The following is a 27,342-nucleotide window of genomic DNA, read 5'->3' on the forward strand; positions in this document are numbered from 1 at the left end:
CTGCTTAACTCAAAAGTGACTGTTAGATCTTTGACCATGTTAATGCAAAATGTGTTCCCAGAACTCGTTATAAATATAAATTTTCCAAACTTGTCTAAATAATTTGGATATGTGCGGCGATGACAGTGACAGAATTTTGATCTGACCCCTGGGTCAAAAGTTATGGGGCTTGGGGTGGGGCCAGAGATTTTCCTATATCCCCAATTGTAAAAGGCTCATAACTTCTGTGTCCCTTCAGATATTGCTTTCATATTTGGTATGCATGTGTATCTAGACAACACCTTTCCATGAGCATAGAACATTTTACCCCTGTGACCTTGACCTTAACCTTGAAGTCGACTTTCAGATTTCGAAATCTGCGACCGCGATTTGAATTATGCTCATAACTACAGTGTCCTTTCAGAAATTGCTTTCATATTTGGTATGCATGTGTTTCTGGACAACATCTTTCCATGCGCATATAACTTTTGACCCCTGTGACCTTTACCTTGATCTTGAGGTCAGCGTTCAGGTTTCAAAATCTGCGACCACGATTTGCAAAAGACTCATTCCTACTGTGTCCGTTCAGATATTGCTTTCTTATTTGGTACACATGTATATCTTGACAAAACCTTTACATGCACATTAAATTTTTGTACTTTGGGTCCGCGTTCAGGTTTCGAAATCTGCGACCGCGGTTCAAAAAAGCTCATAATATCTGTGTCCCTTCAGATATTGCTTTCATATTTGGTACGCATGTGTATCTGGACAAGACCTTTCCATGCGCGTATAAAATTTTACCCCTTGACCTTGAACTTAGGGTCAACGCTCAGATTGCAAAATCTATTATGTGGTTATCTCCGTCTGTCCGTCCGTCCTGGCCACTATTTTCTCCTACACTGTTAGCACTAAAACCGTACCTTACATGCATAGTAGCTATAAGCATATGTGCAACAGTGTATTATTTGGAATTTTGATCTGACCCCTGGATCAAAAGTTATGGGGGTTGTGGTGGGGGCCGGGTCAGAGATTTTTACTCATTTTTTAGGTTATTTTACATTAACTTCTTCATTTCCACACAGATTTACTTCAAATTTATACTGAATATCATTTATGACTATACAGTCAATCTCAACTGTGCATAGCCCCATTACCAACCCTGGGGCTTCCCTTGGTCAAACATACGGCATGGGGATATGTGTCAGCCTCTGGCGCTCTATTTCTAGTTTACTTTGTTTTATGCTATTGAACATTTGTTATTGATTTTAATAACATTTATATAAATGTGTGTGAATCCTTAGTATACATACAAGAAATAATCAAGCTTATTTCTGCTGCTCCAGTGGCTGCTGAGTCGGGACAAAGATGCTGAGAATGTGGTGGACAAGAATGACCTGAATATGCAGAAGGTAAAATAGATGCTTTATTTGTCAGGTGTTTTCTTTGCCATTTTGGGCGAATTTTTTTTTTTGGAAAGTGAATTTTTCGCATGAAAAATAAATTGATTTGGGAATAATAATTTTATATTACTCTTTCTAATACTTCAAATTATAATAATAAAATCATATAATGATAGTTCTATACATTTTATGCCCCCAAAGGAGGGCATATAGTGATCAGACTGTCCGTCAGTTTGTCTGTCACACTTTGCATTAAGGTTTTCGAAAAATGCTCATTACTTCTATGTCGCTTCAGATAGCTATATCATATTTGGCATGCATGTGTTTATGGACAAGGCCTTTTCATATGCACACAAATTTTGACCCCTGTGACCTTGACCTTGAACTTAGGGTCCGGTCCGCGTTTAGGTTTCGAAATCTGCTTTTAGGTTTCGAAAAAAGCTTATAAATTCTATCAAGCGTTTATACGGGGCATAAGTCATCCTATGGTGACAGCTTTTGTTTTAGATCTTATTGAAACATAATTGAGATAAAATAAGCTTATGGCACTTATCTAAAAAAAAAATTGGTTATGGTTCCGTTTAACAGACCCATCAATATGCCAGGAAAAGGCCTGCTTGTGTATTTCATATGTATTAAGAATGCAAAAAAGAAATGAGGTGGGAAAGAAAAGTATCAATTTACATGAGGTAAAATATCCTCTGTAATTGATTGTAACTTGTGAATCATTTATTTTTGTCCATATGAACTTTCCTGGTTAAAACAGACTTTCATGGACACATAAGTTGATGCATGGATTTCTCAGTTTGGAAAAAATACATGAGGAATTTGTGTAAGTTATTTTCTAATGTGTTTGTGTTAACTTTGTGGATATGTCAACCCTTAAAATCAACTCAAAATAATGTCCCACTAATAATGATTTGACAGTGTACCAGGCTGTGTATTAAGAATGCTAAAGATGAAGTTGACAAGAATTATATGATTTCACATAACATAAAATGACTTATTTTACTTGAGGATCAATAACTCAACCCTTCTTCAGCTGGATGCTTTCCAAACCTCAGTAACACAGAATTTCAAAATGTAATTCAAAGTAAGCATCATTCTGGGAAAAGGGGTCTTAATGCATTTTTAGTTCCATCCACATATTAGCTTGTGCAGTGCACGATACTTTCTGCTTTTGAGGAGTTTTTTGTTTAAAGGAAATTTCTTCTAAACAAAAATCAATTCTAGGCGAAAATTGTCATCTCAGGTTAGCATTACAAAACACTTTTCGCAAAAAAAATGGAATATGAATTTTAAAATCGCTATTATTTGTGGGACATTAATAAATGTTGATTTCATGAATTTACTGATACACAAATTTAGCTCACATACATAACAAAATAACCATTGCAAATTTCTTTTCTTTTCTGCCAAAATAAAAAATCCACAAATTTACATGTCCATATCAAAGTCATTTTTTGAAATGCCCGATAATTTTTGCCAACATATATCAATGAGTTTACAAGATCAGTGTTGTTAAAATCCAGTTTCCAGTTTGATTTGGTGGCTTAAATTTTGCTCTGGGCAAATATCAGATGGGGCAACAGAATTTTACTCCCAGGTGAATGTGAAATTGTGAACAGCCATTTATCATACCATCTTTATAAAGTACTTGTTCAAAGCATTTCCTTGTATGCTAGTGGACTAATAAATAGAGCACTGAAACTGAACATGTCAGCAAACACGCATGTAAAATAATAACTTGATGGGTTTGTGCAATTAAGTTTTATGCAATTAAAACAACCCAAATATTTCCAAATTAAACAAAAAATTCTAAGAATTTTCCAAATGTCATTTATAATCACACTTATTATTCCCGATTGATGTGGTAAAGGGACTTTATCCAATTTGGACAAAAAAAATCGCTGATGTATTACTAAATTAAAATAAATGTACGTTCAAAAGACTGACTGGGCCAACATATTTTATATTGGTTTGCTCAATGTTACAGCAACTGCTCAGCACAGAAGACGACTTAAGTTACTGTTTTAAACTTTAATTAATTTAGCTGACACTAACAAGGGATAGAACTGTAGATCTGCACAAGCAGTGAGTTGTTGCCCTTTAGTTACTGTCGTATTATGTCTACCACTGTTTGTTATCTGTTGATTTATTTTTGTATTTATGTTTATTGTTAATTCAAACAGCTTTTAACAATCAAAGATCTGTAAATGCATGGTCCAAATTTGTGTGTGTTTTTGCAACTTTGGGCAGACATTAATCCTAAATGTTCAATTTTGCCTCTCATTTATTGCAACATATATTTACAATAAAACACCTTTGTGGTATTGTAAAAGCTAAGTGATTAATTGAATAAGTACTATTAGAAAACATTACATTGTTAATAAGTTGATTTTCCATTCTTTTTTGTTGTTAATATGCAGGAAAAAACTGGCAAAAAATATAAATGACCGGTGCTGTGGGAAAATGGGGCTTAATGCATGTGCTCAAATTGTTATCCCATATAAGTCTGCGCAGTCCGCACAGACTAATAGGGACAACACTGTTCTCTTCAAAGGTTTTTTTCGTTGAAAGGAAGTGTCCTTTTTACACAAATCCAGTCTAGTCGGAAAGTGTCCTACCTGATTAGCTTATGTGGACGACACATGCTTATAAGGGACAAAAATTAATATTATTGATGAGCCGCATATTGGCTTATAAAATAACATCTCTGAAAGTTTAGTGAAAATTACAATATTGAATTTACAGGTTAGTATAACATTAGCCAACAATGCTTTAATACGAAATGGTTTAAGTATGCCTCCTTTCAAAGAAAAGGGGGCATATAGTGATCGGCCTGTCTGTCTGTCCGTCATTCCGTCACACTTTGCGTTTAGGTTTCGAAAAATGCTCATAACTTCTATGTCCCTTGAGATATAACCCTCATATTTGGTATGCATGTTTGTATAAAGACAAGGCCTTTCCATACGCACAAAAAAATTTACCCCTGAAACCTAGACCTTTAACTTACTGTCAGCGTTTAGGTTTTGAAATCTGCGTTTAGGTTTCGAAAAATGCTCATAACTTCTATGTCCCTTGAGATATAACCTTCATATTTGTAATGCATGTTATAGAGACAAGGCCTTTCCATACGCACACAAATTTTGACCCCTGTGACCTTGACCTTGGACTTAGGGTTCGCGTTTAGATTTTGAAATCTGCGTTTAGGTTTCAAAAAAAGCTCATAACTTCTATCAAGCGCTTATAGGGGGCATAAGTCATCCTATGGTGACAGTTCTTGTTAATATTAATGTTTGTGCTATTGATTACAAGGAACCAATCAAATGCCAGATTAGAAATTCATTAGAATAAAGTTTTGCTGTTGAAAACCTTCACATCCAATCAAAAGGCATAGTTTGTTATAGATTGTAGTATTAACATTTGTTACTAGTTCATACCACCCACTGTGCTGTTGTTGTTTTCAGGAGAGCACCAGCATTGATATCGAGTTTGCCCAGGAACAGCACCAGTCTGCCTGAAGAATCCCCAGTCCAGGACAATCCTTCCCCCCCCCCCTGACCCCTAGCTCCTCCACCCTGACCTCTGGCCTCAAAGGGTCATCATAGTTGAACAATTCCGTTCTGTAGGAAATTCTGAGAATATAGAGTTTTCAAGCGCTGTACTCAACAACCGCAATGTCTGTGTTGAGTTTTCAACACTCCAGACTGAATAGTTTTGTTAAGCTTGAGTGCCAGAGAGGGACAGACACAAGGAGTTATAGAAGTAGTTATGGTAACACTAACAGTCAGTTCTTGCCGTATGACATCACAACGAATATCACGAAGAATAAAAAGTTGATTAATTTGTTCCATTCTTTATGGGACAAACATAAATTCAAGGAAATTGTTACATTTAAAGCGATTTATTAACATGTGTAAGCTTTCCAAGCAGGATACTTTTTCTGTCTATAGTTTGGACAGTAGTAGAGTTACAAATGCGCTTTTGATGCTGTTGCTGACAAAGAAAGGCAGTAACTACTTCATTGTGAACACCCAGGGCACGATACACCCATGGGGTGTGCCTCAAATGTGAATTCCGCCCAATATTGTAAACAAGGTGCTAAAAGTAAACACATCCGGTTTTGTTACGAGCACTTTGCAATCCAAGCCCAAAGCACATAGAATCGACGCTAGAAAAGGCTTAGAAAAATGACAGCAGTTTGGTTGTGTGATCTAGTAAGGGCTTCAACTCTGAACGACGTTAATGAGACCTCAAACTCGACCATAGCACTCACAGCGAGGCCATCATGTTATCTCAGATTGTTGAGCTTCAGGTGAGACCTTACAGTGTAATTTATTTTGTTTAATTTGGGGCCGAAAGTCGGCATCATTCCTAATCTCAAGTTTATACTTTTACTTAATTACTGGCTTATATTCTCAATTCAAGGTTTGCCCACAAATGTATTTGTTTAACAGGTTGCGACATTGAGTTAAGTCCCTTATTCAGTTCTATAAGTTGAACCTTAGTGCAATTAATCTTGATAGCACTTAATCTCAATGTTTAAATATTTGTTAGCAAGATAGACAGACTTCACCATAGAGGGTCATCTGTATTTCTACATTTCTGTCTAATCCATCGACAAAACATGTAAGATCAAGTACTCATACACTTACAGTCATGTATTCAACTCACAACAATTGTTTCTTATGATATGTAATACAGTTGTATTGTCTTACATTAAAGTTGTTTAGTCTCACGTATTTAAGTTATATAATATACTATCACATTTAAAGGTGTACAATCTGACATTTTAAGTTGTGTATTGTCACATTAAGAATTGTATTGTCTCAAATTTAAAGTTGTTTAGTCTCACTTTTCAAGTCATTTACTCTCACATTTAAAGATGCACAGTCTCACATTTTAAATTGTATAGTGTCACATTTTAAGTTGTATTGTCTCACTTTTACAATTGCTGAGAACTATGTAGTTTTACATTTAAAGTTATTTAAGTTGTAAAGTAGCGCATATAAAGTTGCATACATGCATATTTAAAGGTTCACAGTCTCACACTTCAATCTGCTTAAGTTATGCCTGTTTTTGATTAATAATACACCTTGCTACAAACTGTACTTTACCATATATGATTCGCCGTTTCAAACCCCCAACATTTCAATTTAACGTTGGTGCGCGTAACACATTGATACAACGCTATTTTGAGTTATAATTGGTAAAAAATTAATCCTTAATATCAATTATAGACGCAATGTTTGTCACTAAAAAAGCAGGTATGAAAAAAAAATGTTGCAACGCATATTCATTTGTCACTAAAATATCTGAATTTAGTTTGCTTTCCATTTCAGCAAACATTATTAGCCAACAAGATGAAAACATCATTGAAGTGAAAGTCAAAAACAATCCTGACTACCTTCGGGCACAAATACTACAACTTGCTGAAGAAATTCAGCACGAATATGTCTTGCGTCAGCCTAGCACGCCTCCTATTAACTCTTCCAACAGCGGAGCCTTGGTGAGTTTGACTTCCGTCCAAGGTTCGATGTTGCTTAGCAACAATTAGATGCTTGGTATCAACAAATTGTTCCGTACGAGTCGCTCGAACGTATACGATCTGATCCAACAGATAGAGCAGGCGTTGCGAGACTGGTCTGTTAATGTGACTGACCTCGATATATTGCTTTCCAATAATGTGAACCTTATGCCTGAAGAGCAGTATGCGATTGACACCATTCAACAACAGTAGTCGGGAATTCCCGGGTTTGGGGTGGTGACTTTGTCGTCGGGAGTCTCTTTCTATTGCCTGGTCGCAGAGGCAGCAGCAACAAGAACAACAAGTATTATTTGAGCGATGCTCTGTGGTATGGGGCTTAATGTATGTGCTTTAATTTTCTAAAATATTAACTTTATAATGCTAATTCTTAAATCTTTTCTAAAAATAAGGGATGTAGTTGATTCTTGTTCGTAATTTCATGTCATCGTCGGTTCCTCAAAAAACTCTGTTGCTCTGGTCTCTTTACCATTAGGTAACTAAATGGTTATTAAATTGAATGCGTTTAAATTCCCTTTTATTATTATTTAATTTGAGTTACAATGCTATGAGGTTACATTTTATTTACACTGATATATATCATGAATATTGCTGGGCCAAGTGTGAGGTTGAGCGATCCAATACTGGTTTAAACCCTCAATTCTTTGCACTGACAGTTCCCAGCTTTATTCTTATATGTGTGTATGTTGTTTTGTATTGTACTGTTTCGTATTGTTTAAGGCAATTGGTCACTTGTCTTAAATAAAGGACCAACTAATTGTATATAATGAGAATGCAATACTGCTGCAGACGCTGGAGTTTCACTTCTTTATATAAAGTGTCATCCCAGATTAGCCTGTGCAGACTGCGCATACATTAAGTCATATTAAAGTGTCATCCCAGATTAGCCTGTGCAGACTGCACATACATTAAGTCATATTAAAGTGTCATCCCAGATTAGCCTGTGCAGACTGCACATACATTAAGTCATATTAAAGTGTCATCCCAGATTAGCCTGTGCAGACTGCGCATACATTATGTCCTATTAAAGTGTCATCTCAGATTAGCCTGTGCAGACTGCACATACATTAAGTCATATCAAAGTGTCATCTCAGATTAGCCTGTGCAGACTGTGCATACATTAAGTCATATTAAAGTGTCATCCCAGATTAGCCTGTGCAGACTGCACATACATAAAGTCATATTAAAGTGTCATCCCAGATTAGCCTGTGCAGACTGCACATACATTAAGTCATATTAAAGTGTCATCTCAGATTAGCCTGTGCAGACTGCGCATACATTATGTCCTATTAAAGTGTCATCTCAGATTAGCCTGTGCAGACCGCACATACATAAAGTCATATTAAAGTGTCATCTCAGATTAGCCTGTGCAGACTGCGCATACATTAAGTCATATTAAAGTGTCATCCCAGATTAGCCTGTGCAGACTGCACATACATACAGTCATATTAAAGTGTCATCTCAGATTAGCCTGTGCAGACTGCGCATACATTAAGTCCTATTATATTGTCATCCCAGATTAGCCTGTGCAGACTGCGCATACATTATGTCCTATTTATCCGAGAATGAGGCTCATATAGTTCACTTAACGTCAGTCCTTTTTCTGCCTGATTGAAGAAAAGTTCCTAGCATAAAATGTGAATTCTCTGATTTTAAATTTATCAAACTTGGTAAATAAATAGCAAATAAAAGTTAATCTGATATCAGTTTTAATCATAGGTCAGGGCATAGTTGTGTCCATTTTTCTGCTGAAATTTAGCCCTTGAACAACAGTTTTTCCTTGCAATAAAAAAATCCACTTTAATTATTAAATTCTATTAAATTTAAGTAAAACAATTATTCTATGCCTTCTGCACATTATAACATTATTATCTTCATTTATTTTCAATATTTATTTAAATTGCAGAATTTTGTTTTAAAAGCTAGTTCCTAGCAATCATAGATCGGTACCCTGCTGAAAAACAGGATCTCTGGTCAGCTGGGCCCAGATGCCCAGCAATACTTCCTAGCCCAGGACCTTGGGGCAAATGCTCAACATGTCCTATCTGCATGGTGAAGCCAGTCTAAACCTTGGGCTCCAAACTTTCCTGCTGTGGAGCTGAGATTACCTCATCCATAAGGTACATTGGTACTGTCATTTACCATGTATAATGTTCAGTTTTTATGCCCCCTATAGGGTGGCATATAGCAGTTGAACTGTCCCTCAGTCAGTCTGCCCGTCCGTCCGAAAACATTGGCCATAATTTTTGCAATATTGAAGCTAGCAACTTGATATTTGACATGCATCTGTTTCTCATGAAGCTGTACATTTTAAGTGGTGAAAGGTCAAGGTCATCCTCTAAGGTCAAAAGTAATAAAATACAATCCAAGGAAAGAAATAAGCTTTAAAAGGGAGATAATTTCTAAACCTGTCAAATGATATATTGAAATTTTATTTCAAAGCAGCACAATAAGGAGCATTGTGTTTCTGACGAACACATCTCTTGTCTACTTCAAATTTCAATTAAAATAGTTTGTGCTTTTCATATATTAATAAATCTCTATCATGGCTGCTAACTTAATAAAATCATTATGTTATCGTTAATATTCATAATTGCCTTGAAATGGCAAAGGGGGGTGCATACTGATTTGTCTTGCTGTTGAAGTGCACTTAATAAATATTGGTTTCAGATGGATGAAAAATGTTTGGCTCTAGTGTACAGTATATAGAAGTCTATGTTTGTATGTTTGTATGAAGTGTTTTGTGTATATCTCATTTGTATCAAGAGTTTTCAAACATAATGTATTTCTTTTTTTACTCAAACAAACTTGATTTACATCAAATGTAATTGATGACATTTCAGAATGCATTGAATTATTTGGTTTACAGGGACACATTTCTAGGATGCGCTAAGGTCCTTTTATCTGTTCACAGAGGGCTTATACTCACAAGTTCAGGCCAAGAGAACGGTGTTCCCCAACTACAACACAACCAGTATGTCTCAATAGGTAAGTCCTCTTCCCATTGCAAAAGGGGTCACTGTGGCATTGCCTAATACTTTAGATGGAATCAAGTTTTAACAAATAAGGTTAAACCCTATGCAAACTGGGGTTTCTGCTCTTCAATTTATTGACCAGTTTATCTTATATAAGTTTAAGGGTTCAGCCACAAACTATTGTATTGTATATAGACATGTGAAGAAAATGCATAAGGTTCAAGCTTGACCCTCAAATTTGTATTTTAAATTGAACTTCTATAGCTACCATTTAAATTGTTTTCAATTATGGAACATTTAGATTGATTTAGAGCATAATCAATTCCGTATGTATTTTAAGTAGCTGAAAATAAAAAACCCTTATATGTAACGATTTTGCTCTAAAGCAATTTAAATGTTTTATAATTGAAAACAAGGCAAATTCATCATTTGTTTTTAATTTCATTCACGAGTTTCAAAATTATGTCTTTTTTATGCCAATCTCAGCATTGTTTGGTTTGTCTATGGCAAAGTGAGTTCAATGTTTACACCAAGCCATTCATCAAAAATTAAAACAGAAACAACAACAGGTTGATTAGATATAACAGATTATGTTCACTTTGTGTTGTAATTATAAGAGTAATAGAAGCTTTAAAATCATATATGAGCCTTGCACTGGGAAACAGGTTGAATGCGTAAAGAGTTTGACTTTAATCAGGTACACCACTTACCGCCTAAACTGGATTTTGCTAAGAACATATTTCTTTAAAACAAAAATTCTATAAAAGCGGAAAGTGTTGTCCCTGATTAGCCTGGTTATTCCTGCAAGGTACATGTATAATAGATCAACCAGCAGCAGCTGCATGTTGGCTGTTGGGCAGTTGGCATCCACTATTATTAAATCTGCTCACTATTTCAAGTTGAATCTTCATGAAAGTTGTAAATTATGTTTGTGGGCAGAATATCGTGTACAAGTTTAGTAACAAGCCAGATTCTCTGTACTTATTTAATGAAGAAAAAATGACCAGTAAACATGTAGCCAATGTACTCACGATCCATGTAAACCAGTCTTGTAACTGGGTGTATTTTGTTGGCATTCTCGTTCTTAATTTTTGTGTGTGTATGAACTGCCTGAAAAAAATGCTACTTGTCTGAGCATAAATGCCATCAGAATTTATGCAATCCGCGTAATTTTCCTGACAGTTTATACAGTTTTAAGTGTACTGTCACATTGCAAAACAGTGTTATATTGTCTTGAATAGCTTATGGCCTGTGTGGATGCTATATTTTTAAATCTTTTTCTATAAAGAAGGAATGTAGATGACACTTGTTCATAGTTTCATTCCATCGTTCCTCAAAAAGTTGTAACTCTGTTGCTCTGGCATCTTCAATACCATTGAGTAATTAAATGGTAATTAAATTGAATGCTTTTTAATTCCCTTTTATTATTGTTTAATTTGAGTTACAATGCTATGAGGTTAGATTTTATTTACACTTAAATGTATTATAAATATTGCTGGGCCAAGTGTGAGGTTGAGCGCTCCAAAACCCGTTTAAACCCCCAATGCTTTGCATTGACCGTTCCTAGGCGGTGACCCCAGCTTTATTCTTATTTGTGTTTATGTTGTTTTGTATTGTGCTGTTTTGTACTGTTTGGGCAATCTGTCACTTGCCTTAAATAAAGGACCTTCTAATTGTTTATAATAATAATTCAATACTACTCCAGCAGCTGGAGTTTCACTTCTTTATACTGTGCCTAATTTAATGTCAAATGGTGACTTGTTGTCAAGGTTGGACCTTGCAGTAAATATAAGAATGACCTTCTGCTGATGCAACTAGATATTCACTTCGTTGATATTTGATTTCAGAGGACACCCTTCCTGAAAACCTCGCTGAGTGCGACTGCGCCATACGTGACCCTTAAGTGAAATGAGATTCCAGGCTGAATGTCAAACCGGTACTACTCAGGTCTTCAGCAATAGCCTCAGCCTTGGACGCAGGTTCATGATGCACCCGTGGCCTTACTTATTTCTGAACATCTCAATCTCACAGCAATTGATGTGAATTAATGATAATAAGACTCCACAAACCACGTTTTGTAGAGGGTATATTGGAGTCAATTTTCTGTTAGTTGTTTAGTCAATGCGGCATTTTTTGCATATATTATAAAAAGATTTGTATCAAATCTAAATTTCTCAAAGGATTAAATTGGAACTTAAATTGTGTGAAACCATTGAACAGTAAGTGATAAGTGGTGATTTTTTTTGCATGCAAAGCCCCATTGTTTCATTGGCCAAGTCACTCTTTTACCCAGTATTATTTTACTTTCAGTATCTCACCATACATGGGAAATCAGAAGATATGAAACTTATATTCTAATCAGGGTTTTAACTAACATTTTGCCCACATTTGCGCTGTAATCTATATGCAATTCTGGGTTATAACTAACATTGTGTCCACAGTTGCGCAAAGTTGTTTGAATAGTAGTGTCTAAAAACAAATAAAGCATAGTCACTTGCATCCCTTGTAATCAATCATGTTCATGAAGGAGCCATTGTGAAATATTATGTTGCATTTTGACAAATTGCCAAGCATATGTCTTTTAGCTTATCTTGTTAAGTGTTTTGCAGTACCAAGCCACGTTGACGCAGCAGCAAAAACAACAGTAGCAGTCTAGTAAGCTGTCTTACACGTTTGAGCTACCTAGTTGTAACAGTTTTCAGCAACGTTGTCACAATATGGATTGTTTTAATAAAACCTAATGGAGTTATAGAGCATAATTACTGATTCTCGTGTAAGATCGTACTTTTTTAATGCACTTTCATCAACAACACTGATGCATATGCATGAAAGCTAATACAAGTATTAATGCACAAACTAAAGTATGAATTTCTTGATAATTTAATTTATTTGCAAACATTAGTTGCAACACATATCTAAGTATATCGATATTTTTTACTTTGCTTTAATTTATTGTTTGATTTTTATCACTTTGCCTCTCTTTTCCTAACCAGGTTAAGGGTCACCCCGCAACGTTCAGTGCCTAGCGATGAAATCATCCACCATTACATGTAGTTGGTCAGTAAAATGAGCGTTTTGTCTGCATATAATGTAAAAAGATTTTATCAAACGACATCTACATTTCTCACAGGATTAAATTGATACTTCAGTTGTTTGATCCCCATGAAGTCTTGCTTTGATTGGTAGATGGTCATCTTGTGACAAAGCCCTAAATTATCATTGGTCAAGTCACTTTTGCACAAGATCAAATTAATAACACTGTATCTCACCACACATGGGAATTCAGAGGCTGTGTAACTTATATTCTATTCAGGGTTAATAACTAACATTGTGCCCACAGTTGTGTAAAGTTGTGTGAATATTTTTGTTTAAAGAAAAGAATAAAGCATTCGTATAACTTGTAATCAATAGTGTTTGATGAAGGAACAATCATTTTGAAAATGACCAATACTCCAGAATACATGTATATTTGTCTTTTGACTGATCTTGGTCAGTGTCTAGCAGTATCCTTACGACCAAGCCACGTCGCCAAAGCAGCAGTCAAGTAATTTGTCTTCCACGTTTGAGCTTCCTATTTGCCACGGTCTGTTGCAAAGTCCACTCAACATGGATTGTTTTAATAAAACAAATGGATTTTAAGAAGATATTTGCTGATTCCTGTGTATGATCTTAATTGTATATGAAACAATACATGAACAACACTGACGCATATGAAAGGTAGCTAATACAAGTATTCATGCACAAATTAAAGTATGAATTTCTTTATAATTTTTAGTCATTATCAAAAATTCATTTCCAAACATATTTAAGCATATCGATATTGTTATGCCGTATAACAAAATAAAACAAAGGGTTCATTCAAAATTTCTAATTTTACTTTCAATTTCAGTTTCATTATTATTTCTATTACAACAAAAGCATATATCCAAAAAATATCATATACAATCAATAATAAAATATTCGTCCCTGCATCTTATTCTGTATCATAATCTTTTTCTTGTGTAAATAATCTATCTAACCGGATGTTTTTCGTTTAAATCTGTATTCCAAACTGAAACTTGTTTACTTTCGAATCCGCAATTTATACTTTTTCAGGCATGACGTCACTGACAAGTGATGACCGTTAAAGTAAAATATATACCAATGAACGTAATGTGAAATGGCGGATTTATTGAATAAATGAGAATCAATGAACAATAATATTATACAAATACAATGACAAAAACGTAAGTTAAGCAATATACATCAGTGGAAATCAATAAATATGATGTTTATGAATATAAATTTATTTAGATAATAAGCATTTTAGTTTAATAAGGAGTGTTTGTTTACATTACACCATGTAATACGGAATGGCCAATGGGAGGAGTAACGGCCTAGTAATATGTTGACTATGCTTTGATTTATTGTTTGATTTAATCACTCTGCCATTCTTTTACTGACCAGGTTGAGGGTCGCCCAAAACCACCCGATGCCTTGCGATGAAAACCTCCAAAGGTACTGTGACCTTGCCCTTGTACACACCTAATGGTCAGGTATAAGGTCACTTGGGCTTAGATAGTCACTGCAGTAAGAACATGTAAGGTTTAAAAGGTACTTGTTCACAGATTTTATGAGTACTTTGACTGACCCGAATGACATAACTAAAGCACATTTAAAAGTGGCTACATATAACTACACAGTGTATACCAATATTTTGCAGTATGTTATTGTAAATTGCTTTTACTTCTTTTGATACATAATAATATTAATAATCTCAGTTTAGAACCTAAAAGAAGGCAGCTTTTATGATTTTCTTTTTTTAATTTTGTATATTTATTACTGTAGGTTATTCCATAAACTGTGTTGATGTGGTTTTAATAATGTTTGAAAAATGATATTGAAAACTCGATGATCAAGCTATTTTATATTGTTCCATCTGTATTTGTAAACAAAATGACTGCAGAACAGGGCATCACTAAGTAAATTTATTAACATTTACCTTTAAATTTGTATTTTTTACATGTTTGTATTTGTCAAAATGACATCAACAACAGGGCATCAACAGAACCATCTATCTGTATTAACATTTTCATTTAAATATTGCTCAATCACTCACGGAATTTCTACAGAAAGAAAAAAAACAGGACAGGACTATATCTTTAAACATTTCCCTTAAAATAGTGTATATCATTTTCAATAAACAAGATGACTTCACAATGGGACATCCGAGACTGCAATGACGAAATGAGTGTCCTCACTTCAGCAGTGGAGGCCAATACACAATACGAGAGTTTCCAGCGGCTTACCTTATCTGGTATGTATGGGTTTATTTTAAACCTAATTATTATATGATTTAGTTAGGTAAGAATATATATGTATGTAGTTTAAATATATATTTAATATTATTCACTGAAGTAAAAATATGAGAACAATTATAACAATATTTGTGTTCAACATCAGTCAGCCAGTAAATTATTTTAATAGTATTAGTATCCGTTCGTCTGTCCGTCCGTCTGTGTGTCTGTGCATCCGTTCTTCCGTCCGAAACTTTGTCCAGAGCATAACTCCGATGGCAACTAGGACAATTGCAGTGACCAAGAACCATAACTCTGTCTACCTAGGTTTTTTAATTATCTCCCCTTTTATATAATTTTATAGTAAATTTTTGTCCGGAGCATAACTCTAAATCTACTGAAGGGATTTACTTTAAACTTGAAATATAAACAGATGGCAAGAAGGGAAAGTGCAGTGACTAAGAACCAGAACTATATCTACCTAAGATTTTGAATTATCTTCCTTTATTTAATATTAAAGTAATTTTTTGTCCGGAGCATAACTCTTAATTTCCTGAAGGGATTTACGTAAAACTTGAAATATAAACAGATGGCAAGTAGCAGAAGTGCAGTGACTAAGAACCATAACTCTATCTACTTTTTTTGGAATTATCCCCCTGTATTTAATTTCAAAGTAATTTTTTGTCCGGAGCATAACTCTGAATCTACTGAAGGGATTAACTTGAAACTTTAAAAAAATAAACAGATGGCAAGTAGGAGAAGTGCACTTACTAAGAACCATAATTTATCTACCTTAGTTTTTGAATTACCTCCCTTTATTTTATTTAAAAGTAAATTTTTGTGGGGAGCATAACTCTAAATCTACTGAAGGGATTTACTTGAAACTAGAAATATAAACAGATGTCGATTAGGAGAAGTGCAGTGAACATGAACCATAACTCTTTTGGCCTTAGTTTTTTAATTATCTCATTTATTTAAAAAAAAAAAAAATTATATTATATTTTATTTATTTATATTATTTAATTACATTTAATTAAATGTTATAGTACATATTTTAGCTTTTCAATTTTTAATATCTCCCTTTATCTTATTTACAATAATATTTTAATTTGAACAACGAAGAATTGACTGTAAAATAAATAGATGAGTTTAAGGAAAAATACAGTGACAAAGAACAGTAACTTTTTATAGTCCTCTTCTTTAATTACCTCACTTTCTTTTATTTCCTTTTATTTTATTCTCTACAGCATATCTCAAACACTATATAACTAATTGATCCTTGAAATATAAATTGATGGCACAGATGCCATGTTTTACAAATATTTTTCTACTCTCTAAAACAAATGTTGTCATACACGCAAACACATTTCGGCAGGGATTTGGCACTATTGGGACAAGCTCTTGTTTTTCTAAAAAATGCAAATGTGTGTTGAATATCAATAGGACATTGTGTTTGTCGTAAATCAATTTAAAATATTAAATTAATATACAACAGTGCACTTATTCTGACACGTTTTTTCCACCATACTTTTTGTCGGTTTGTAAGGATGCAATTAAAAAAAGTGTGTATACGACTTTGCATCTGACCCCTATTAGAAGTAGAGTCCTGCCTATAAAGAGACTAATCCAGTACCGACCTGTGCACATGTCTACTGCAATAAACAAGCTGTCATACTTGCACTTGTCTTTGGCGTATTCTCAGATGAGTCACTATATCAATGTATTCAATGTTAATTTTGTCTTTAAAAAATAACAGTGCGTAAATGTATACCCTGTAAATTCAAGTGATTTCAAAATAAAACACAAGTAAATTACTTTTTAACTGTTCTCACTTTAGTTTTTGTTATTGTACTAAAACATAAAAAAGTGTTGCATTTGGTAAATCTTCATAAATGTATAACACTTTTTCTAGAACAAGTATATTTAAACCATTTCTTGTTAACTCGCCACGTGTATTTTATGCCCCTTCAAAGAAGAGGGGGTATATTATTTTGCGGGATGTTTGCCGGTCTGTCGTTCGTGTGTTGGTAGACCAGTTGATTTCCTATAACTAACTCGTCAACGAATTGATATATTGGCTTCATACTTCACATGTGAATTGGTCTTGGACAGTAGATGACCTCTATTGAAATTGGGGTCACTTGTTCAAAGGTCAAGGTCACTGTCAAAATAATTTTGAAAATGATCTGATCAATAACTCGTCAGCAAATTGACCAATAGGCTTGATACTTCACATATACATTTGCCTTGGACAGTAGATGACCCCTATCGAAAATGGGGTCGCTAGGTCAAAGATCAATGTCACAATACATGCGAAAATTCTTTTCCGATCAATCAATCGTCAACAAATTGACTTATTGGCTCGATACTTCACATGTACACTGACCATGGACGGTAGATGTGCCCTATTGAAATTGGGGTCACCAGGTTAAAGGTCAAAGTCACTGTCACAATTAGTGTGAGAATCGTTTCCAATGAATAAAAAATTTACCAATTGACTTGAGACCTCACATGTACATCAGTCTTAGACAGTAGATGATGTCTATTGAAATTTGGGTCACTAGTTCAAAGGTCAAGGTCACTGTGACATTAAGTGTTAAATTGGTATCAATTCGATATGTCATCAAGGAATTGAGTGATGTGTGTCAAGGCTCTGTTTTGGGAGGCATCTGTCTCAGACCGCGGAGCTCTTGTTTTTATTTAAACATTCTTTAAATAAAGTTTTGTGATAAACCAAAATAAACTAATGTTCTCTCTCTCTATTGATTTTAGCCTCAATGCATTGAATGCATTCACAGTTTCAACATGCTTTACAACTCTAGAACATCGCTTTAGTTAAATCTTTTGACATTACCTTGTTGATATGATAGGTCAAGGCACTGACAAACGTTTTGTTGGGTTGAAATCAGTTGGGGTTGTCCTTGAAAACGCTAGTATTGCTTTGAATTTGTTTTGTTTGATGCATGATTTACTTTTATTCCAGAAAACCTGGGTTGCAGAGCAATGAGTATGTCCAACGAGCATTTGCAGTCATCGTCTGCAGATTATGAGATCCCCATGCTCCACAACCCTCAGTCTATGAACATCATGCAGAGCGAACCTTGGGTTAGTTTTCCTTTTTCATGGCCTTACTTTCAGAGATTGGTGGGTGCATGTAGATTTAACATTGTGTGTCAATACATCTTTCAATCCAGCTGTGGTTTTTTTTGGTCGTGTGTGAGCTAGTCTGTCGGTCGGTCGGTCCGTCGGTCAGTCCGTATTAAGTGTCCGCTTTCTAATTCAAGTTGTTTTCATCCGATCTTCACCAAACTTGGTCAGATGATGTCTAGGTCAAGTTGGAATGTGGGTCATGCCGGGTCAAAACTAGGTCACGGGGTCACTAAGTGCGTTTTGAAAATTGAGCATGGTGTCTAGTACTTTTTAAAAATTAAGCATGGTGTCCGCTCTCTTATTCAAGTAGTTTTCTTTTTTTATTCCATTTTTAGCTCGACTATTATATATGAAAAATATATTGTGGAGCTATCCTACTCATCCCGATGTCGGCGTTTCCATTAGCGTGCAAATGTTAACGTTTTCGTACTACCCCAATTTTTCCTTGACATATTGCTTTCATATTTTGCATACTTGTTTACCAACATGACCCCAACCTATAAACAAGAGCAGACAACTGTATCAAGCATTTCGACAGAAATATTGCCCCTTATATACTTAGAATGTATTATTGATAAAGCTATGTTAAAGTTTGCGTACTACCCCAAGTGCTTTATATACCATTTTGCAAGCTTTTGTATTTTCTGTTATTTCGTAAATTTTCGTATTTCCTAAAAATCTGAAAAATTACCATTATTTGTAACACGTGATGTTGCATCTTTATAAAATAGCATTACCCACTGTAAGGTGTGCTCACCAAATCTGAAATGGCGAGGCATTTAAACATAAGCCCATGATCCATACTGTCGAAGGCTTTATTATATCGGAAAAAATAGGAGACCGTTTTCGTTACTTTCATCCATTAGTTCAATAATTTCATGCAAAAGTCTTACATTTTCGCCATTATATCTTCCTTTGATAAATCCTGTTTGATTTACACTGGTTATATTATTATGCCCCCCTTCGAAGAAGAGGGGGTATATTGCTTTGTCATGTCGGTCTGTTGGTCGGTTTGTCGGTCAGTCCGTCCACCAGGTGGTTGTCAGACGATAACTCAAGAACACTTGGGCCTAGGATCATGAAACTTCATAGGTACATTGATCATGACTCGCAAATGACCCCTATTGATTTTGAGGTCACTAGGTCAAAGGTCAAGGTCACAGTGACCAGAAATAGTAAAATGGTTTTTGAATGATAACTCAAGAGCGGATACGCCTAGGATCATGAAACTAAATGGGTAGATTGATCATAACTCGCAGATGACCCCTATCGATTTTGAGGTCACTAGGTCAAAGGTCAAGGTCACGGTGACCCGAAATAGTAAAATGGTTTTCGGATGATAACTCAAGAACGCATATGCCTAGGATCATGAAACTTCATGGGTAGATTGATCATGACTAGCAGATGACCCCTATTGATTTTGAGGTCACAAGGTCAAAAGTCAAGGTCACGGTGACCCAAAATAGTAAAATGATTTTCGGATGATAACTCAAGAACGCTTTTGCCTAGGATCATGACACTTCATAGGTACATTGATCGTGACCCGCAGATGACCCCTATTGATTTTCAGGTCACTAGATCAAAGGTCAAGGTCACAGTGACAAAAATCGTATTCACACAATGGCTGCCACTACAACGGACAGCCCATATGGGGGGGGGGCATGCATGTTTTACAAACAGCCCTTGTTTAAATGAGGTTTTATACGATTGGCAATGGATTTTGTAGCTATTTTGTAATCAACGTTAAGAAGCGAGATGGGCCTCCAGTTATCGATCAAAAGGGTGTCATTTCCGGTCTTAGGTAGTAAAGTAATTATGCTTTGTTTTTGCAATTCTGTTAGATTATTGGTGTCTAAAGAATAGTTAAGAGAATTAACGACATATTGCTTAATATAATTCCAAAATATTTGTAAAATTCTGCAGATATGCCATCTGATCCTGGACTTTTATTGTTTTTCATGTCTAGCAGTGCTTTAGCGCATTCATACTCTGATAGGTATTTTTGTTCATTTTGCGTTTGTTCTGGGTTTATTTTATTGCAGATATTGGTATAGAAACGTTCATGATTGTTTATATCTATATTGTTGTCTTTTTTATAAAGATTTTCATAAAATTTGGCAGTGTTTTAATATTTCGTTTTGATCTTGTATTACGGCATTATTATTAGTTTTTAGTTGTTCAAGTAGTTTTCATCAGAGCTTCACCAAACTTTGTCAGAAGTTCTAGCTATATGATGTTTAGTTCAAGTTCGAACATGGGCCTTGCCGGGTCGAAAACTGATCACGTGGTCACTTAGTGCGTTTTAAACATTGAGCATGGTGTGCGCTTTTTTTGTGAAGACAACATGCAAAATAACCTGTGTAAATGCGGCATTTGGGGGTATTCGTCACGTCTGTGACAAAGTTCTAGTATTGGTTCATTTATTTCATAGTAGTGAAGTTTTCAGTCAAAAGTAAAATGTGGTTGCATCGGTTGCCTTTTGCCTACCTCACACATGCATCTCAGTAAAACTTTTCTCCAACACGTTTTATTTGCTATTGGCTAGTTGGCATTTTCTTATTGTTATAAATGATAAGGTAATATTTTTCCAATGGAAGAAATGTATGTTTGTCGAATATCAACCCATATTTCCTGATTGATGGTGAGATTTATAGTTAGTTGGTAATAAAGTGGTTATGATTAACTTTAAATGTAACTCAATGTATAAAAGTGCTATTCTTGTTCTTGTTTATCATCGGTAACACACATACAATGAACAACTGACATTAACTGTTATGAATCTTTCTTTTTTCAGACGTCCCTTGACGAAATCAAACCAGCAAATCAGAAGGACAGCCTGTTGCTACCGTTGTTATCATATTAACCCCATACCGAAGAAGCTCAGAGATATAAATGCTGTTTAAGATGTGCTAGTCTCTACATACCCCGTGTCTGGTGTGAACATGTACAATTGAAGGTCTCTACATACCCCATGTCTGGTGTGAACATGTACAATTGAAGACCTCTACATACGTCATGTCTGGTGTGAACATGTACAATTGAAGGTCTCCACATACTCCATGTCTGGTGTGAACATGTACAATTGAAGGTCAACATACTCCATGTCTGGTGTGAACATGTACAATTGAAGGTTTTCACATACTCCATGTCTGGTGTGAACATGTACAATTGAAGGTCTCTACTTACCCCATGTCTGGTGTGAACATGTACAATTGAAGACCTCTACATACTCCATGTCTGGTGTGAACATGTACAATTGAAGGTCTCTACATACTCCATGTCTGGTGTGAACATGTACAATTGAAGGTCTCTACATACTCCATGTCTGGTGTGAACATGTACAATTGAAGGTCTCTACATACCCCATGTCTGGTGTGAACATGTCTCATCTTTGAAATTGGAAAATTAGTGACTTGATTCAGACAGAAATCGCATAATGACAAATCACAACAAAAAAACGAAAGCCAGAAAGTCTTGTGGCCAGCAATGTTTTTATGTGACCATCCAAGTTGTGTTCAAAGAAAAACAATAGTTCATGTTTTATTGGAACTATGATGCTGTCAGTCATTTTATGTTGAAGGCTTTAAATAACTATATTTAAATATAATAAGATTAAGATTACTTGATCAAAGAAATAATGTAAAATAGTATTTTAAGCGCAAAATTTACAAGTCTATCCAATTACTGTGTCTGTATTATGACATTTTATTTTGGAAATGTTAAGGAAAATATAATGTAAGTAAATATATGTCTATGAATGTTGATTTTAACATTTGTCAAAGCTGTTTAAATGATGCTGGTAACTTTGACATAATTTAAAGAAATGTATTATTTTCATGTAATGAGACATGCTTCAGTTTTTGTGTGGCTTAACCTGTAATATAGAGGTGGTAGTTACAAGAATTGTTTAGCCAGATGGAGAACGTTTATGCTATGGCTTTGATACTCTTAAGTGTGCCCATTGGTGTCAGGTTTTTATCAAGAATATTGTTTATTGTCTTACTATTTCTTGAAAATATTGATTAATTTTAGACAAAATCATTTTATCTTCCTTAAATTGTCTATTCTGTAGTTACGACCAGTTATTTATTAATTTGCATAAATATGATTTAAGAATGACCTTTGTGTTGCTTAAAATGCTTTATTTGTTTTGAAACTAAGTACTTAAAAACGAAAATATGAGGTGTAGGAATAATGGCCAAAGTTATGATAATTATTTTTTTGTTTTTGTAAAGTTTATTATGCTTTATATGTTTGTGTATAGGCATTTAGAGGAACAGATTAACTTGACCAATAATTCGTGATCAGTGATACATTTGTCACTTGTATATAGAGCGATTGCAAAATGATTGTATTTGCAATGTAAATCATGCGTTTATTGTTGCCATTTTGATTTTCGCTGTTAACATTTATTTGTACTAACAATTTTCATCATGTATATCTTTTAGGTGACAGATATTTAAAAAAAAAACATTGCTTGTGGGAATGCTCATTTAAAACTTTCTTAATGATACAGAACAACAAATTCTGAAGAGGCAAATATCATTTAGACAATAGGAACATCTTGTTACTAGTATATGTAATGCCTTTCACTAAATAAAGTCAAGCAACTATTGAAAGATTGGTTAAACTTTATTTTGCATTATTTTAAGAAAAAATCATATATTCAACTTGGAAATCAGTCAATTGCAAATCAAGCGAGAGTGATGAATATTTGTACGCAAGATAAAGGGATGTTTTTGCTTGAAAAAAAAGTTGTATCCCTTGTTAGATAATGATTTTGTTCATCTCTCAACATAACAAGTGCATTCATACAGCTATTAAAAATATGACACACTTAATACTCAGCCATCAGTTTGTATTGGGGTTTTGTGGAATACTTACTAAACTAATATACGTCTGTTCAATGAATTAATAGTTATGGTACAATATGATACTCATTGTTAAAAAACATGTGTAATAAAAATATAAAGGCATTTATTTGAAATCATAACATTTAGTTTTCCATACAATGCTTACAGTTTTGCAATTGCGACGATGAAGGAAATGTTCTGCTCAAAATGTCTTTTTAAGACATGTGTATATTGTAGCAATTATATTGTACTTGTATTTATATTATACATGATAATAATTGACTTATGGCTGATGATAGCGGCAGTTAACTAGTCGTGTAACAGTTTGTTTCACGCGATCATCAGACCATATTTCCCTAAACATGTGATTGTTTATAATGAACTGTAATTGAATGCATGAAACATAGTTGTTCTGTTGCTTAACAGCTGAAAAATTGCTTGATGTTTGTTGATTGTGTGAAATGTATCAAATAAATCATATTGATTACATAAAAAATAAAATATCATTTTGCGTTACTTTGAATGCATAACAAACAATTGTTACCATACAATCATATTAGTATTGAACTTAATTAATACTTTAAGATGCAATTTTTACAATAATGTGTTAATATTGTCATCCATTCCAAATAAGCATTGTGCATTCGTAAATATAGGGTGTATATACACTGCTTAGATGCCTTTTTTAAATTGCTTGTGTACGTCATATTGATTAAAGACTCTTATGTATTGCATATTTGTGTGTGCCTATGTCTTACTTATCTCTTCATAGTCCTTAAATTACTGCAAATAGTATTTTAATAATGTTACGTTATTTATCTAAACTATAACCAGGTTATCTGTTAATTTAAGTTTCATACATAATATTGTCTAGCTAATTAAATTGAAGTGTCTATATTCTCGCCAACACGCATTGTCGGTGTATGGTTTAGACAAAGCACATTACACAACTCATGTTGTTTTTCTCCATCATTAATAACCAATGTTTATTCTGTAGAAGTTGCATTATACTAATTATTTCAGTTGTGCAATGCTTTGCTCTCTTAATAAATCAGCACTATTTATTGATTTTTTATATGGGCACTTCCCATGACTTTATTTGTGAATATTTCTTTGAATGTGCGGTAGGGAAAACATTGTTTGCTTGAAGGTTTAGAAACTTAATGTTGACATCTTGAAAGATGGCAGAAAACATTTAACTGCAAAGTAGCTGTGAAAAGATGTATGTTAAACATATAATAAACAATGTAAGACAGAACTCCACGCAAGATATGTCATGCATTCGATATGCATGAACTATCTTTTTTAATTAATTTGGATCGGAATTATCTTTAAGAAATGGTATGGTTATGAGGGTCTCTATGTGCAAAATGTTGCATTTATTTTGTGTACAAGTTATTGCTTAAACATTGATTTTGTTATGGAAATAATATAGTTTATGTGCCTTTAAGAGATATACATGTTTATGTTAGTGATGTGTTTTTGCTGATCCAAGTCTGTTCCTGCACACTATTTAAAGTAGATAACTACAAGTTTTCTCATTTAAATGGGAATAGTATTGTACTGTGGAAAAGTGTTGCGAGTTCAAATAAAAATACTATGAACCGTTGTATTAGTACTATATTGGCTCCCCTATTAAAACTAGGGGACACATATTGATTTGGCCTATCCGTCCATTAGTTTGCCGTCATACTTTGGTCGACATTGGTTTACAGTCAATATCTTAAGAACTATTCCGTTAAGAGCTTTCAAATGTCACATTGTGATTGGCGTTCGCGGAGATTTAATATCGTTTGATTTTGGATTTCTCAGGTAAAGTGTCAATGTCACAGGGGTCTCTAATGTGAAAATGGTAACAATGACTGGATTAAGACTTGAGCAAACCATCGTCTTTGCATTCAGTATAAACTTGACGTAACGTTAAGGAAATCGCTTTAAGGAAAGACACCACTAAGACGTTTGCACACTTTTCATCAAGGTGACAGAGACGTTATTGAGACGTCTAATACATAATAATTTTACTAAATCATGCTCGTAAATCCTAAAATTTGATAACTTATGTGATGAAATTTGATGCTGACGAAGTCATGTCGCCAGAATAGCTGCCTGCTATTGGTCAAAGCAAAATTTGCAAATGCAGACTACTCTCTGTTGATAACACAGTATTGTTTTCAATATATCAAATAACACACATTTTAGGGAAAGATATTTAGGAAAACCTATCAGTAAATGCCATTTGTCTTGTATTGTGAGACAGAAATACCTAATAGTAGAGTGCCTATGATACATGTAGAAGGAAAATCGTTTAATTATCTAACCACACATGTGTGACGTATGCAAGTCAAAATAGTCTACGGACATTTGCCAGTTTGCTATAAACAACACAAGGTGAATTTTACTTTTCTATCGGAAAGTATTGTGCTTAGATGTTCTATTTATAAGACGCAATGAGATTTGTACACGGGTCATGCAAAAATTGATCTTATGCAATATGATCCCAACATAGCTTCAGCCAGGCCTGCGCAATCGCTTAGTCTTGTAAGAATATGAATACTGAATAAACTACTCTGGAGTTATATCCAAACCTTGCGTGCCTTTTTTTAAAACGGAAAGCGTAGCCATTGATGGGAAAGTGCGCAGGCTTGGCTTGAGCTACTCGTGCCGCATATGCCATAAGACGGATTTTCGCATGACGCGGATGATACAGTGTTATTTGAATATCTGGAAAAAACTGCGTCTCAAAGCCAAACAACTTATTTGGCACAGTAAATGTAAGTATAAATAAGAAACATATTTTATCTTTGCCAATTAGAATATATCTGGTGGTTACAAAGTAGAAATCGGTCTTTTTTGCGCTTTAAACCTTAAAAATAATCGCGTTTGTCGGAATGGACGTATACGTCTTGAAATCCTACTTTTGGTTTTAAAAGCGGTACCGTTTAAAAGTAATGAATTACTTACTAACTAGGCTATATATTTAATTGTATCTATGTCAATTAGAATATATCCGATGATTACAAGGTATAAATCCATATTTTGTTGCGTTTTAAAACTTAAAAGTAATCGCGTTTGTCGAAATGGACGTATACGTCTGGAAATCCTACTTTCGGTTTGTTTTAAAAGCGGAACCGTTTGAAAAATAATAAATTACTTGCTAACTAGGCTATATATTTAATTTTATCTATGCCAATTACAATATATCTGGTGGTTACAAGGTAGAAAACCGTCTTTTTGCGTTTTAAAACTTAAAAATAATCGCGTTTGTCGAAATGGACGTATACGTGTAGAAATCCTACTTTCGGTTTTAAAAGTGGTACCGTTTGAAAAATTATAAATAACTTGCTAACTAGGCTTTAGATTTAATTACAATTTTGCACATTTTCAAATTGCATCTATATGTATTGCTTGACAAGTATTTCATTTATGGTCAGAGGCAAAGTGTTTGGCTTTAATCAACAATCAACAAACCATATGTTTTTATCACGAAGAAATACATAATAAACCATGCGAGGACACATGATGTGTTCTCACGAAGTAAAATAATAAAACATTTCATAAACTTTTGTTTTATCTTTAAAAACATGGAACGTCTATTTTCTACCTTTATTTATATGTCAGGATTATTATTTTTTAATTTCTCGTGTGGTTTTGTGTTGTTGTTTTTTTGTTTCTTTGTTTTTTGAGGGGGGGGGGGGGGAGCAGTAGGAAACCCCACCTGTGTGGTATGGTGACAACCAACCAAACTCACATGCTGCCAAAAACGGGAATTGAACTGAGTGTGTGAATCAGAGTTTATTGACGGGTCCTACTGGCCTCTTCACGAGGTCTTTATAGTCCGACCTGCCCCTGTGGGGAGAAAGTTTAATTTTGAGCCGAATAAGGCCACATTTAACCCGGCTTTCCGGGTATTCGCCAAAGATTTCATTTAGATCCAAAAAGACTAGTGCACGGTGGCCAATGAGACCTTAATGTGCACTGGTAGATAGACAATCTCAAGACAAATTCATGTCTGAACGCAGCACCGCCAAGGGACTGCAGCACACAGCTCCGCCTTTATGGCCCACTTGTCTTCACCGGCCGTCGTCTTCATCCCCGAGACAGTTTCACCAGTGCGTTGAGCGTACTGAGTACCGCCGTCCCGGGGTCCCTATATAAGGCCAC

At 34.6% G+C, this 27,342-nt stretch overlaps 1 long non-coding RNA gene across 1 annotated transcript; it reads left to right on the forward strand.

The window, feature by feature from the left end:
• The first annotated feature begins 1,320 nt into the window (after positions 1 to 1,320).
• Positions 1,321 to 22,086, forward strand: LOC127881583 (uncharacterized). Its single transcript, XR_008050163.1, has 11 exons — positions 1,321 to 1,388; positions 4,850 to 5,697; positions 5,940 to 6,011; positions 6,725 to 7,237; positions 8,850 to 9,047; positions 9,842 to 9,915; positions 11,750 to 12,959; positions 14,349 to 15,198; positions 18,162 to 18,283; positions 21,123 to 21,416; positions 21,503 to 22,086. It is a non-coding gene; the product is annotated as an uncharacterized LOC127881583 (long non-coding RNA).
• The last annotated feature ends 5,256 nt before the right edge of the window (positions 22,087 to 27,342 follow it).

Source organism: Dreissena polymorpha, chromosome 1, assembly GCF_020536995.1.
Source record: "Dreissena polymorpha isolate Duluth1 chromosome 1, UMN_Dpol_1.0, whole genome shotgun sequence".
Lineage (NCBI taxonomy): Eukaryota > Metazoa > Mollusca > Bivalvia > Myida > Dreissenidae > Dreissena > Dreissena polymorpha.